The sequence below is a fragment of the Arachis ipaensis genome, chromosome B8 (genome assembly GCF_059453495.1).
Source record: "Arachis ipaensis isolate K30076 ecotype BB chromosome B8, ASM5945349v1, whole genome shotgun sequence".
In the NCBI taxonomy this organism is placed as follows: Eukaryota; Viridiplantae; Streptophyta; class Magnoliopsida; order Fabales; family Fabaceae; genus Arachis; species Arachis ipaensis.
Window position 1 is genome coordinate 110,845,245 of NC_142443.1, and position 12,054 is coordinate 110,857,298.

Genomic DNA, 12,054 nt, shown 5'->3' on the forward strand with positions numbered 1-12,054 from the left:
CGTTCTCGACGCGTACGCATGACCCCTTGTGCGTGTGCAGATCCCTTTGTGCGTACGCACAACCTGTTTTCTCACCTATACACTTTTTTTTTCTTCTCTTCTCTCTACTTCTTCTCCTCTTTTCTCTCCTCCTCTCTTCTTTGCCTTCCTCAACTACACTTCACCACCCACGACACTCATCTTTAGTTAATTAGTTAGTTTGTTAGTTAGTTAGTTGTTATTTGCTTAGTTAGTTTAATTTTCTATTTTGATGCTAAGTGTTGGATGATTGAGATGATTTGTTGAATCTGTTGAGATATTGCTGCTGAATTATTATTGTTGTTGCTATTTATTGTGGTCGTAAATTGTTGCTTGGTGTTGAGTTCTTCATGTTCAATTTTGCACACACCAAGCACTTATAACATTGCCTCCATGAACTTCTCTGGACTTCTAAATTGCATGTTTGATCACCATGTAATTTGATTTCATTATCTACGTTAGGCAATTTGTTCTTTCTTGATGCACTTTTTTAGGTGATGCTTGTTATGATTGATTTTTATTTAAGTCGCCTATTTGATGCATTAACATTGAGAATTGTGAAATTGTATCATAAGCTTGCCTAATGACACTTTTTGAGCTTTTTAAGCTTTGTGGATAAACCCTGAAAACACTTAAAACACATATCAAGGCATCGAATGGTAATAAGAGAGGATTAAAGTTAGCAAATTTAAGGCCAAAGAAGCATGTTTTTAATCATAGCACAAAATTAGGAAAGAAAATGTAAAAACATGCAATTAGTATGAATAAGTGTGCAAAGACTTGATAAAAACCACTCAATTGAGCACAAGATAAACCATAAAATAGTGGTTTATCAGTGGACTATGCTTGTCATGTTTTCCACTTCATGTCAATTAGGTGTTGCTTCATTATCCAATTCACAATTCCTTGATTCTTGCTTGAATACTTTCATGCTTTTTTATTACTTGTTTGTTTATCTTAGCATACAAGTTTCTTTAAAGTATTTCAAGCACACTAGGATGAGTGAAGTACATGTTACTTTGTATACTTGTGACCTAGTTATCCATGCTTGTGTGTGTGTTCTAAATCGTGCACAACTTAGAATTCACACACTTGTCATTCATGTCACAAACTACTTCACTCACTCATTCTAGTGCTTATCACCCCATTTCAACACTCTTTGCTTCCTTATGTTTACATTCACTTATCTTACTTTCTTATTGTCTACTTTCCATGGATGAGTCACCATAAGTAAAAAAGAAAGCGGGAGGAGGAGCATGCAGTAATCGATTGATCCACCAGCTGAAGGTAACAATCCGAAGTCACCATACCCTCCGTTGCTCACCTTTAGTTGCACCACGGACGGTGCAAACCCTTAAGTGTGGGGAGTCGTCTCCGATCGGCAATCTTGGGTGACATACTCTATCCGTAACACATGCACATTCTTTTTGAATTCTTGGCTGCATTCTTCCTAGTTTGTACATATTTTAGAGATTTAATTACATTCTCTCTTAGTTTACTGCGTTTCTTAGTATATATAATAAGCTTAGTTAATTTAATGAAAATTTTTCAAGAAAAATATTCTTGATAGGGCATTCACATCCTAATTGATTTGAGTTGGTACTTTTGATTGAAACTTGCTTGAAATATATTATGGAACATGTTTTTGAGTCATGAACACACAACCTTGTAAGTTTTTGAACCTCATTGTGTGGTTACAATATATAACCACTATCTTTATTCTTGTGTGTGTTATTCTCTTTTTATGATTGTAATCTTTGATTTGTTTGATTCTTTATGTCCATTGTTTGATGTATATATGCATTTATGTGATTGAGACCATCTTTTCATTAAGCTCACTTTTCCCAAATAGCCTACCATTTTATCCTCCCTTGTTAACCAACTTTGAGCCTATTTCAATTTCCTTTTTGTTCTTAAAGTAGCACATTACTAGCCTTAAAGTGAAAAACAATCAATGTCCTTTATTTGGATCTTTGATTAGCTTAGGCTAGTGAGAGTGTATCATCTAAGTGTAGGAAATTTTGGGAAGTTTGGTTGAGTTAAAAGTGGGATTTTTGTACTTTGTTGAAAATCTTGGGAATTGGGTACATGCTCATGCATCCAATACTTAAACCATATGCATTGTCACTTTTGTATATATATTTTAGTTAAAAAATAAAAAAAAAAAGAAAAAGGGACAAAATGCCTCAAAGTTTGAGAAATAGAAAAATGCATATGAGTTGGGACTAAAAAAAATGCATGTGTGTAAGAAAAGTGAGAAATGGGTAGTTAGGTTCGCTTTGAGTTGTATAGGTTGTTATGTAGGTTTGGTGAGAGCTTAGGCTAATCAAAGATGCAAATATCAAGCTCACTTGACCATATATATATCCTTACATTTACCCAAACCCCATTACAACCATAGAAAAGTCCTCATGATACTTGTATGCATACATTGAATAAGTGTTGATTGTTAGATGAAAGAAAAATCTTAGAAAGCATGATTAAAAGAGAAATGAGTGAATTGACCCTATACACTTGAGTGATTAGAGCGGATACACATCCGGTGAGGGTTCAATTGCTCAATTACATGTTTTCACCTATGCTTAATTGCTTATCTTGCAAGTTTGTAAATGCTTTTCAATGACTCTAGTCAATTATGGATTTGACTTGGTTAAGATTCCTTTAGCCCTTGTGTTCATATATGCTTTCTTGGAAATTGATTTGTTTTAACTAAGTAGTTGCATTCATGTAGATAGATTGTATGTAGGTAGTTTTCTTGCTTTGAATAAATGAAATACCCCTTGTTTCTTTCTTGAGTATAGCATGAGCACATGCTATTGTTTAAGTGTGGGGATGTGATGAATCCACATTTGATGATATTTATTTGCTCTATTTGGGTGGATTTCATCAACTCTTCTTGCACTTATTCATTGAAATAGCATAGTTTCATGATTTCGTCCTAAATTGTGCTTGAAAGTAAAAATATGCTTTTTAGACCTTATAATTGCTAGATTTTATCCACTTTAACTCCGTATGATGCCTTGATGTGTTTGCTAAGTGATTTCAGATTTCCAAGGCAAGCATGGGTTGAAGAAGTGAGGAAAGAGCATACAAAAGGGGAGAAACCATGAAAAAATGGAGTTTGGAAGTTTCAGCATGTGTGCGTACGCACAACGAAGATTTGCGAGCAACGCGTACGCGTGACCCACGCGTATGTGTGGATGGATTTTTGCACAAACGACGCGTACGCGTAACCCATGCGTACACGTGACCCGAGTTATGTCAACTCATTAATTGCAAATCGCTGGGGGCGAATTCTGGGCCTCCAAAACCCAATCCAACTCATTTCTGAAGCTATTTCAACCCCAATTCAAGTGGAAACAAGGGGGCAATTAGGGTTAGCTTTTATCATGTTTTAGGTAGTTCTCTAGAGAGAGAAGCTCCCTCTCTCTCTAGAATTAGGATTTTTAGCTTAATTTTCTTTTAATTTCAACACTTTAATTCTTATTTTAGTGTAGTTTCATTTATGTTTCTATGCTTTACTGTCTTTATCTTCTTCATCTCTTTTGTTATTTTCTCTTTTATGTCAATTTTCATGTTATGAACACTTTTGTTATTTTAATTCCAATTAATGCAAATTTATGTTTTCATGTCATTTATTGCTTTCTTTAATTGTTATTGCTATTTTCTTGCTTTGGTAGTTATAGAATTTATTCTATTGCAATTGATAAAATACTTGGCTTAGTTTTTACTTAGTTTTTCTCCACTCTTGGCTTGAAATTGATGACTTTGGTGATCCTTGAGTTATTGATGTCCATTCTTGTTTGATATATTAGAGTAGTTAGTTGATTTGATTTCCCTTGACTCTATATGACCCCTTAGTGTTGACATAGGACTTAGGGATTGAAATTAACTATGCCTATTTGACTTATCTTCGATGTAAGGTTGACTAAGTAGGATTAACTCTTCATAATCATCATATGTTTGTGGTCAATGGCTGGGATAGGTAACCTTAGCTCTCAATTTCTTGTCAAGAGGTTTTCTTGCACTTTAAGTTTCCTTTCCTTGCATTTTATTGCTTTGACTTTTATTGTTTTGACTTTTAATTCCTTGCATATTTGTCACTTTGATGTTTAATTTCTTGCATGTTTTGTTTCACACTCTTGGTTGAGAAATTGGGTGTTTAGGTGGAATTGAGTTGTGGATGTCCATTCTGCATTGTGTGAGAATAGTTAATTGGTTTGGATTCCATTGACGCTAGTCTTTCACTAAGTAATTAGTGAGTTGACTAGGACTTATGGATTGAGATCAATTACGTCTTTTGACTAATTCTCAACAAGGATTGAATGATTTTGATTGATTCCACATAATTGCCATGTTTGTGGTCAATAACTAGGATAGAAAAGCTAGATTATCCACTTCTTGCCAAGAGTTTCCATTTACATTCCTTGCATGCTCATTTACTTTCTTGCTATTTACATTTCTTGCTTTCTTGCTTTCATTCCCAATTTTCCATGCTCTCTCCTTCATAGCCAATAATTTTACACTTAATTACAACTCCTAGGGAAGACGACCCGGGAGCTAAATACTCTCGGTTAATATATTTGGTTTGAATTGTGATAACATTTGATTGATGGTCAATTTGTTGGGTTAGGACTATACTCACAACGCCAATTCCATTTTTTTTATAATCGAATTCCTAACCCATATCCAATTGGCCGTCTATCAAGTCTCCAACCTTGGGTGCTATGAATGGTAATAGAAAGAGAAAGAGCTATGCTTTTCCAACACCAAACTTAAAACTATGCTCGTCCTCGAGCAAAAATTAAAGTAAGAAGAAGATTGGAGTAGAAGAAGAAGAAAATAGAAAGAGGGAGAGGGAGAGAGAGGGCTCGATTTTGTGGGTGTTTTAGTGTATGAGAGGTGTGTGTATGAATAGTGATAGAAAGGGTTATTTATAGGAGTGGGTAGTGTTAGGGTTTGGCCATAGGATGGTTTTTTGGGCGGGAACTTTGATTTTGAAGTGGGTGGGGGTAGGTGGGAATTATGACAAATGTGGGGAAGTGGTATGGATTTGATTGGGATAGGGTTTATGGTGAAGTGTGTATAGGGAACTGTGAAAGTAGGTGGGGTGGATGGGGTAGGTGAAGATGCTGTGGGATCCACAGGTTCTGCTAGGAAATTTTAGATTCCCTACTCTCTTGCACTGGCGTTTGAACGCACAGGGATTGCTCCCTAGCTGGCGTTCAATGCCAGCAATGCTCCCTTCTTGGGGCGTTGAACACCCAGTAAGGGCTTCCTCACATGCGTTCAACTTTGACACTCCATCCAGAGTGCTCTGTTTTCATTGCTGTGACTTCTGTCTCTTGACTGATGTACATGATCATGACTCTAACAACTGAAAGATAAATGAAATAAATGCAGTTGAGTAAAGTTGGGTTGCCTCCCAACAAGCGCTCTTTTAAAGTCACTAGCTTGACCTTTAGCTCCTTATGGAGGAGAGTATGGGCTCAGATTTTCACCCCTGACAGTGAATTTTCATCCTATCCTCATGAATGAGCTCTACATGCTCTAGAGATAGGACACGACTCACTGTATGTGGTAGGACTGGATTCTTAGTGAAGACAAATCTCATGCCAGGTGAAAGGCCTTCAGTAGGAACTTTCTTGTCCTTCCAGCCTTTAAGTACTTTCTTCTTAGTACCATTGTGCTTAGAGCTTGTTGAGGGCTTCCCAACACTAAACTTAGAATTGATGTCTGGGGCTCTGTAAAGCTCTGCATAGAAAAAGAGGGTTGGCACACTAGGTGTTGCATAGTTGTCTCTTTATTATTAGAGGAAAAATTAGGATTAGACATATTGAATAAGATGTAGTCCTCTCCTAATTGGAAAACCATTTCTCCCTTAGCTACATTAATCAAGGCTTTTGCAGTAGCTAAGAAGAGTCTTCCAAGGATGACATAGTCATCCTCATCCTCTCCAATGTCCAAGACAATGAAGTTTGCAAGGATGTAGTATTTTTCAACCTTAACCAAGACATCCTCTACTAAGCCATATGGCTTCTTCATGGTCTTGTCTGCCATCTCTAGTGAGATGTGTGCAGGTTATACCTCAAGGATTCCCAACTTGTCCTTTACTGAGAGTGGCATGAGTTTAATGCTTGACCCTAGGTCACACAGAGCCTTTTCAAAGGTCATAGTGCCTATGGTACAAGGAATCAGAAAGCGTCCAGGATCTGGAAGCTTCTGAGGTAGCTCTTGCTGAATCAAAGCATGGAGTTCTTTGGTGAGTAGTGGAGGTTCTTCCTCCAGAGGCTTTATACTAAATAACTTGATATTCAGCTTCATTAGAGCTCCTAGGAAACGAGCAACTTGCTCTTCCCTAGTGTCTTCATCCTCACTAGAGGATGAGTAGTCATCAGAACTTATGCACTGTAGAAGTGCATTCAAAGGAACCTCAGTTGTCTTTATGGTTTCCTTTGGTTCTGGGCTAGAGGGTTCTTGAGTGAGATTTAGGCACTCAGAGGGTGTGCTTTGGTTGGCGTTCAACGCTAGCTCTGTCAGCTTATTGGGCATTGAACGCCCTTGCTGTCCACCCTGACTGGTGTTAAACGCCAATCCCTCTAGCATTCTGGGTGTTGAATGCCCAGCAGGGATGTCCTTGATGGCATTCAACGCCAGCTTCCCTGAGTGAGTGGGCGTTGAACACCTAGTGAGGGGTTCCTCACTGGCGTTCAGCGCCAGAATGGCTGCCTGGTTGGGCGTTGAACGCCCAGTGAAGGGTTCCTCGTTGGCGTTCAACGCCAGAAAGTCTTCCTGTTTGGGCTTTGAACGCCCAGCCAGTGCTCCCTGGCTAGCGTTCAATGCCAGCTTTTCTGCCAGGATGGGCGTTAAACGCCCAGTGAGGGCTTCCTCACTGGCGTTTAATGCCAGGCTTGCTGCCATTGTGGGCGTTGAATGCCCAGTGAAGGCTTCTTCACTGGCGTTAAACGCTTTCCCAATCTCCTCTGTTTTGGCCTCAACCTTCATGGTTATGGACTTGCACTCTTCTCTAGGATTAACCTCAGTATTAATGGGAAGAATGTCTGGAGGAGTCTCAGGGATCCTCTTGCTTAGTTGACCAACCTGTACCTCCAAGTTTCTAATGGAGGACTTTGTTTCATTAATGAAACTATGGGTGGTATTAGTGAGGCTGGAGACAAGAATGCCTAAGTTAGAAAGGCTCTGGTTAGAGGTCTCCATATTTCCTTGAGAAGATGAGAATGGTGGTCTATTATTGAACTTATTCTGGTTCCTTCCACCTTGGTTGTTATTGAAACATTGCTAAGGTTTCTGTTGATCCTTCCATGAGAGGTTAGGATGACTCCTCCATGAAGGGTTGTAAGTCTTTTCATAGGGCTCTCCCATGTAATTCACCTCCTCCATGGTGGGTTGATCAGGATCATAAGCTTCATCTTCAAGAGAAGCTTCCTGATTACTACCAGCTACAGTTTGCATCCCAGTCAGATGTTGAGAGATCATGTTGACCTGTTGGGTCAAGATCTTATTCTGAGCCAGGATGGCATTTAGAGTCTCAACTTCATGAACTCCTTTCTTCTGAGAGATTCCATGGTTTACAGGATTTCTTTTAGAAATGTACATAAACTGGTTGTTAGCAACCATTTCAATGAGTTTTCTTACTTCTGCAGGTGTTTTCTTCAACTAGAGAGATCTACCTGCAGAGCTATCTAATAAAATCTTGAATATCTCAGACAAGCCATCATAGAACACGCCTATGAGGGACTATTATGAGAGCATGTCAGGAGAACATCTCATGATCAGTTGCTTGTATCTTTCCCAAGCTTCATAGAGGGATTCACCTTCTCTTTGTCTGAAAGTTTGAACTTCCACTTTAATCTTGCTCATCCTTTGAGGAGGAAAGAACTTAGCTAGAAAAGCATTTACAAGCTTTTCCCAAAAGTCAAGACTCTCTCTAGGTTGGGCATCCAACCAGAACTTAGCTTTGTCTCTTAAAGCAAAGGGAAATAGCATCAGCTTATAGACTTTAGGATCAACTCCATTAGTCTTTACAGTATCATAGATCTGTAAGAATTTTGCTAAGAATTGATGTGGATCTTCCATTGGAAGTCCATGGAATTTGCAGTTCTACTGTAGAAGAGAGACTAACTGAGGCTTAAGCTCAAAATTGTTAGCTCCATTGGCTGGTACAACAATGCTTCTGCCATAAAAGTTAGAGGTAGGCATGGTGAAGTGATGCCAGGGCATCTTGGCCAGTTTCACTGACCTTTTCTTTACTGTTTTTAGGTTAGTTTCATGCATTTCCTTAGGAAATAAGCTAGTTTTGGGTAGATATTCACTTACACCTTGATTCAAGCATACATTGTGCATTTTACATTATTTCATGAGGATTTTGCATAAGTTTAGTGACAAATTGTAGGTTGCATTGCCCATGACTTGGACTAGAACTTTGATGCACTCTATTGCTTGATTTCAGGACCAAAGGAAGCAAGGAAAGGGAGGTAACTTGCAAGGATAATGAGAAAAGTAATTGCCAATAACACTCTCAAAGCCATCATTGCCCACGTTAAGAGTCACGTTAACTAAGTTAACGTGAACTCTAACGTGGAGAAGGGAAGTTGAGCCAACGTTAGTGACACTTAACATTGTCACTAACGTTGGCAAACACTCATGAGTGGCCACGTTAGAGCCCACGTTAACCTAGTTAACGTGGCCTCTAACATTAAAGGGGGAAGAGGAGCCAACGTTAGTGACATTCAACATTGTCACTAACGTTGGCCTAAGGATGCAACACACCACATTAACTCCCACGTTAACTTGGTTAACGTGGGAGCTAACGTAAGAAGTGAGAGTTGTCGACAACGTTAGTGACACTCAACATTGTCACTAACGTTGGAAGCAACCACACAACCCCCCCCCCCAAGGAGCCACGTTAACTTCCACGTTAACTTAGTTAACGTGGAAGCTAACGATGAGGAATGAATGATGAGCCAACGTTAGTGACACTCAACATTGTCACTAACGTTGGGATGGCTAAGAATGGCCACGTTAGAAGCCACGTTAACCTAGCTAACGTGGACTCTAACGTGAGATCTAGGGGCACACTAGAACGTTAGTGACAATGTTGAGTGTCACTAACGTTCTCGAAGTTTGGCAAAAGCCACGTTAGAAGCCACGTTAACCTAGTTAACGTGGGCTTTAACGTGAAGCGAAAAGGGGCACACTGGAACGTTAGTGACAATGTTGAGTGTCACTAACGTTCTCGAAGGTTGGCAAGGCCACATTAGAAACCACGTTAACCTAGTTAACGTGGGCTCTAACGTGGGGCAAAGGGGTACATTGGAACGTTAGTGAAAATGTTAAGTGCCACTAACGTTCTCGAACTTATACTTTCACTAAATGTTAACACCCCTAACGCCCTGAGCTAAAGTCTCTGCCCACTTAGCACTTTCTCTCTGCAAGTAAAGCCAAGCCCAAATGAAGAAAAGAACTGCTTCAAACTCAAGATCCAAAGGCCCAAGACTTGAAGAGCAAACTAGAAGCTGAGAAGAGTAGTATATATAGGAGTAGCTTTGAATTGAGAAAGGAGTTCTGGAAGCTGAAGAAAGGGGATTACTCTCTGTATTTTACTTTCTCTGCAATTTCTAGTTCTATGATGTATTCTCCATTTTTATTTTCATTTTCTAGAGCTATGAACAACTAAACCCCTCTCATTGGGTTAGGAAGCTCTGTTGTAATTTGATGGATCAATACTAATTTTCATTATTCTTCTTCTATCTTTTCTCTTGATTTTACTTGAAAGCTTTCGATCTTCATCCCATTGAGTAGTTATCTTGGAAGAGAAGCTATTCAAACTTGGATCTCTTTTGAACCTTGAAAGAGGAATGAAGAGATCAAGCTAGAAATGCTTTCTCATGCTGGACCAAATTGGGTTTGGATGGGTATGTGACTATAACCCTCTCAATATTTGATTTGGGAAATGCATGTGGTATAATCAGTGACCAAACTTCATCTCTTCTCATGAGCAATTGACCAAGGAATTGGCTATTGATTAAGATTTGAGAGATTGAATTGCAAGAAATTGTAATTCAATCACTTAAGATTGCCAAGGAGATCAATGAGTGCATTGATTGAGGAAGAGATGAAAATGAACTTGATCTGGAGAATTGCAACATCTCCTAAGCCCAATGAACTCCCCATCTCTGATCTTACCCATTCTCTTTAATTTCTGCCATTTACTTTTATGAGCAAATCCCCCTTTCCCATTTACAATTCTGCAATTTATTTTCAGTCATTTACTTCCAGTCCTTTAATTCTAGCATTTACTTTTCTGTTATTTACATTTCCGCCATTTTATTTTCTGCAACTCTCAACCCAAATTCTGGATTCGCTCAACTAGAACATTCTTCTAATTAAAGTTGCTTGATCAATCAATCCCTGTGGGATTCGACCTCACTCTATTGTGAGTTTTTACTTGCCGAAGGGAGATTTGTTGAGAGACAAGTTTTCCGCGCATCAAGTTTATGGCGCCGTTGCCGGGGATTGATTTTGCATCAACAATGATTAAATTGGAAGATCACTAGATTGAGCATTTTTATTTTGTGAATTTCATTTTCTATTTGAGTGATTTACTTTTTGTTTTAGTTAAACTTCTTCCCTTCCCCCTCTACTCTTTTGTTTTTCTTTGTTATTTTCAATTCTGTTTGCTAACCCACTAACTGTTTGATATATTGCATCACCCACAACTAACAGTAATTCTGACACAAATACTTTCTGCACCTATTTTTTCTTGCTTGCGCTTGTTGGTTGTATGACAGGGAGAAGAAGCGGGGCTTCAACTTCCTTCAATTCTGAACCTGAGAGGACCTTCCTTAGATTAAGGAGGGAGGCAAGAGGAAAGAAAATGGTTGGTGCTGAGGAAGAAGAGGAATTCGTTGAACCAAACATGGAAGACAACATGGAAAACCATCATGAAGAAGAGGATCACAACCATGGGGGAGGAGGTAGAGCAAATCATGCTGGGGAGGATAGAAGAGTCTTGGGCTCTTACATCAATCCAAACCCAGGCAACTGTGGAAGTAGCATCCAAAAGCCAACAATCCATGCCAACAACTTTGAACTTAAACCACAGGTCATCACCCTTGTTCAGAACAACTGTTCGTTTGGAGGAGGTGTTCAAGAAGACCCCAATCAACATTTAACCACCTTCCTGAGAATATGTGACACAGTGAAGTCTAATGGTGTTCATCCTGATACCTATAGACTGCTCTTGTTTCCATTCTCACTTAGGGACAAAGCAGCCAAGTGGCTGGAATCTTTCCCAAGGGAAAGCTTGACAACATGGGAAGACGTGGTGAACAAATTCTTAGCAAGATTTTACCCTCCTCAACGAATCAATAGGCTGAGAGTTGAGGTCCAAACTTTCAAGCAACAAGATGGTGAGACTCTATATGAAGCATGTGAGAGGTTTAAAGACCTAACAAGGAGGTGTCCACCTGACATGTTCAACGAATGGGTGCAGCTGCACATTTTCTATGAAGGGCTCTCTTATGAGTCAAAGAAGGCCGTAGACCATTCATCTGGAGGATCTTTGAACAAAAAGACGACCATTGAGGAAGCCATAGATGTTATTGAAACAGTAGCAGAGAACGACTACTTCTATGCTTCCGAAAGAGGGAACACAAGAGGAGTAATGGAGCTAAACAATGTAGATGCTCTGTTGGCCCAAAATAAGCTCATTACCTAGCAGCTGGCTGACCTCACCAAGAAGATGGAGATGAACCAAGTAGCAGCAATCTCCACTTCATCAACAACACAAGAAGGAGTGCATGAAGAAGCAGAGGGTAGTCAGGAGCAAGCCAACTACATTGGAAATTCACCAAGGAAAAACTATGATCCATACTCCAAGACCTACAACCCTGGATGGAGAAACCACCCAAACTTTGGGTGGGGAAGTGAGCAAGATCAAAACCAAGACCAGAGACGTTACAACTCCAACAATAATGCAGCTCACCAGCAATTCACACAGAGGACATCTCAATA

The 12,054-nt window shown here is 39.4% G+C and overlaps 1 non-coding gene across 1 annotated transcript; it reads right to left on the reverse strand.

Annotated features, from left to right (window-relative positions):
• Positions 1-11,410: 11,410 nt before the first annotated feature.
• LOC148549255 (small nucleolar RNA R71) lies at positions 11,411-11,514 on the reverse strand. Its single transcript, XR_015897811.1, has one exon. It is a non-coding gene; the product is annotated as a small nucleolar RNA R71 (small nucleolar RNA).
• Positions 11,515-12,054: the final 540 nt, after the last annotated feature.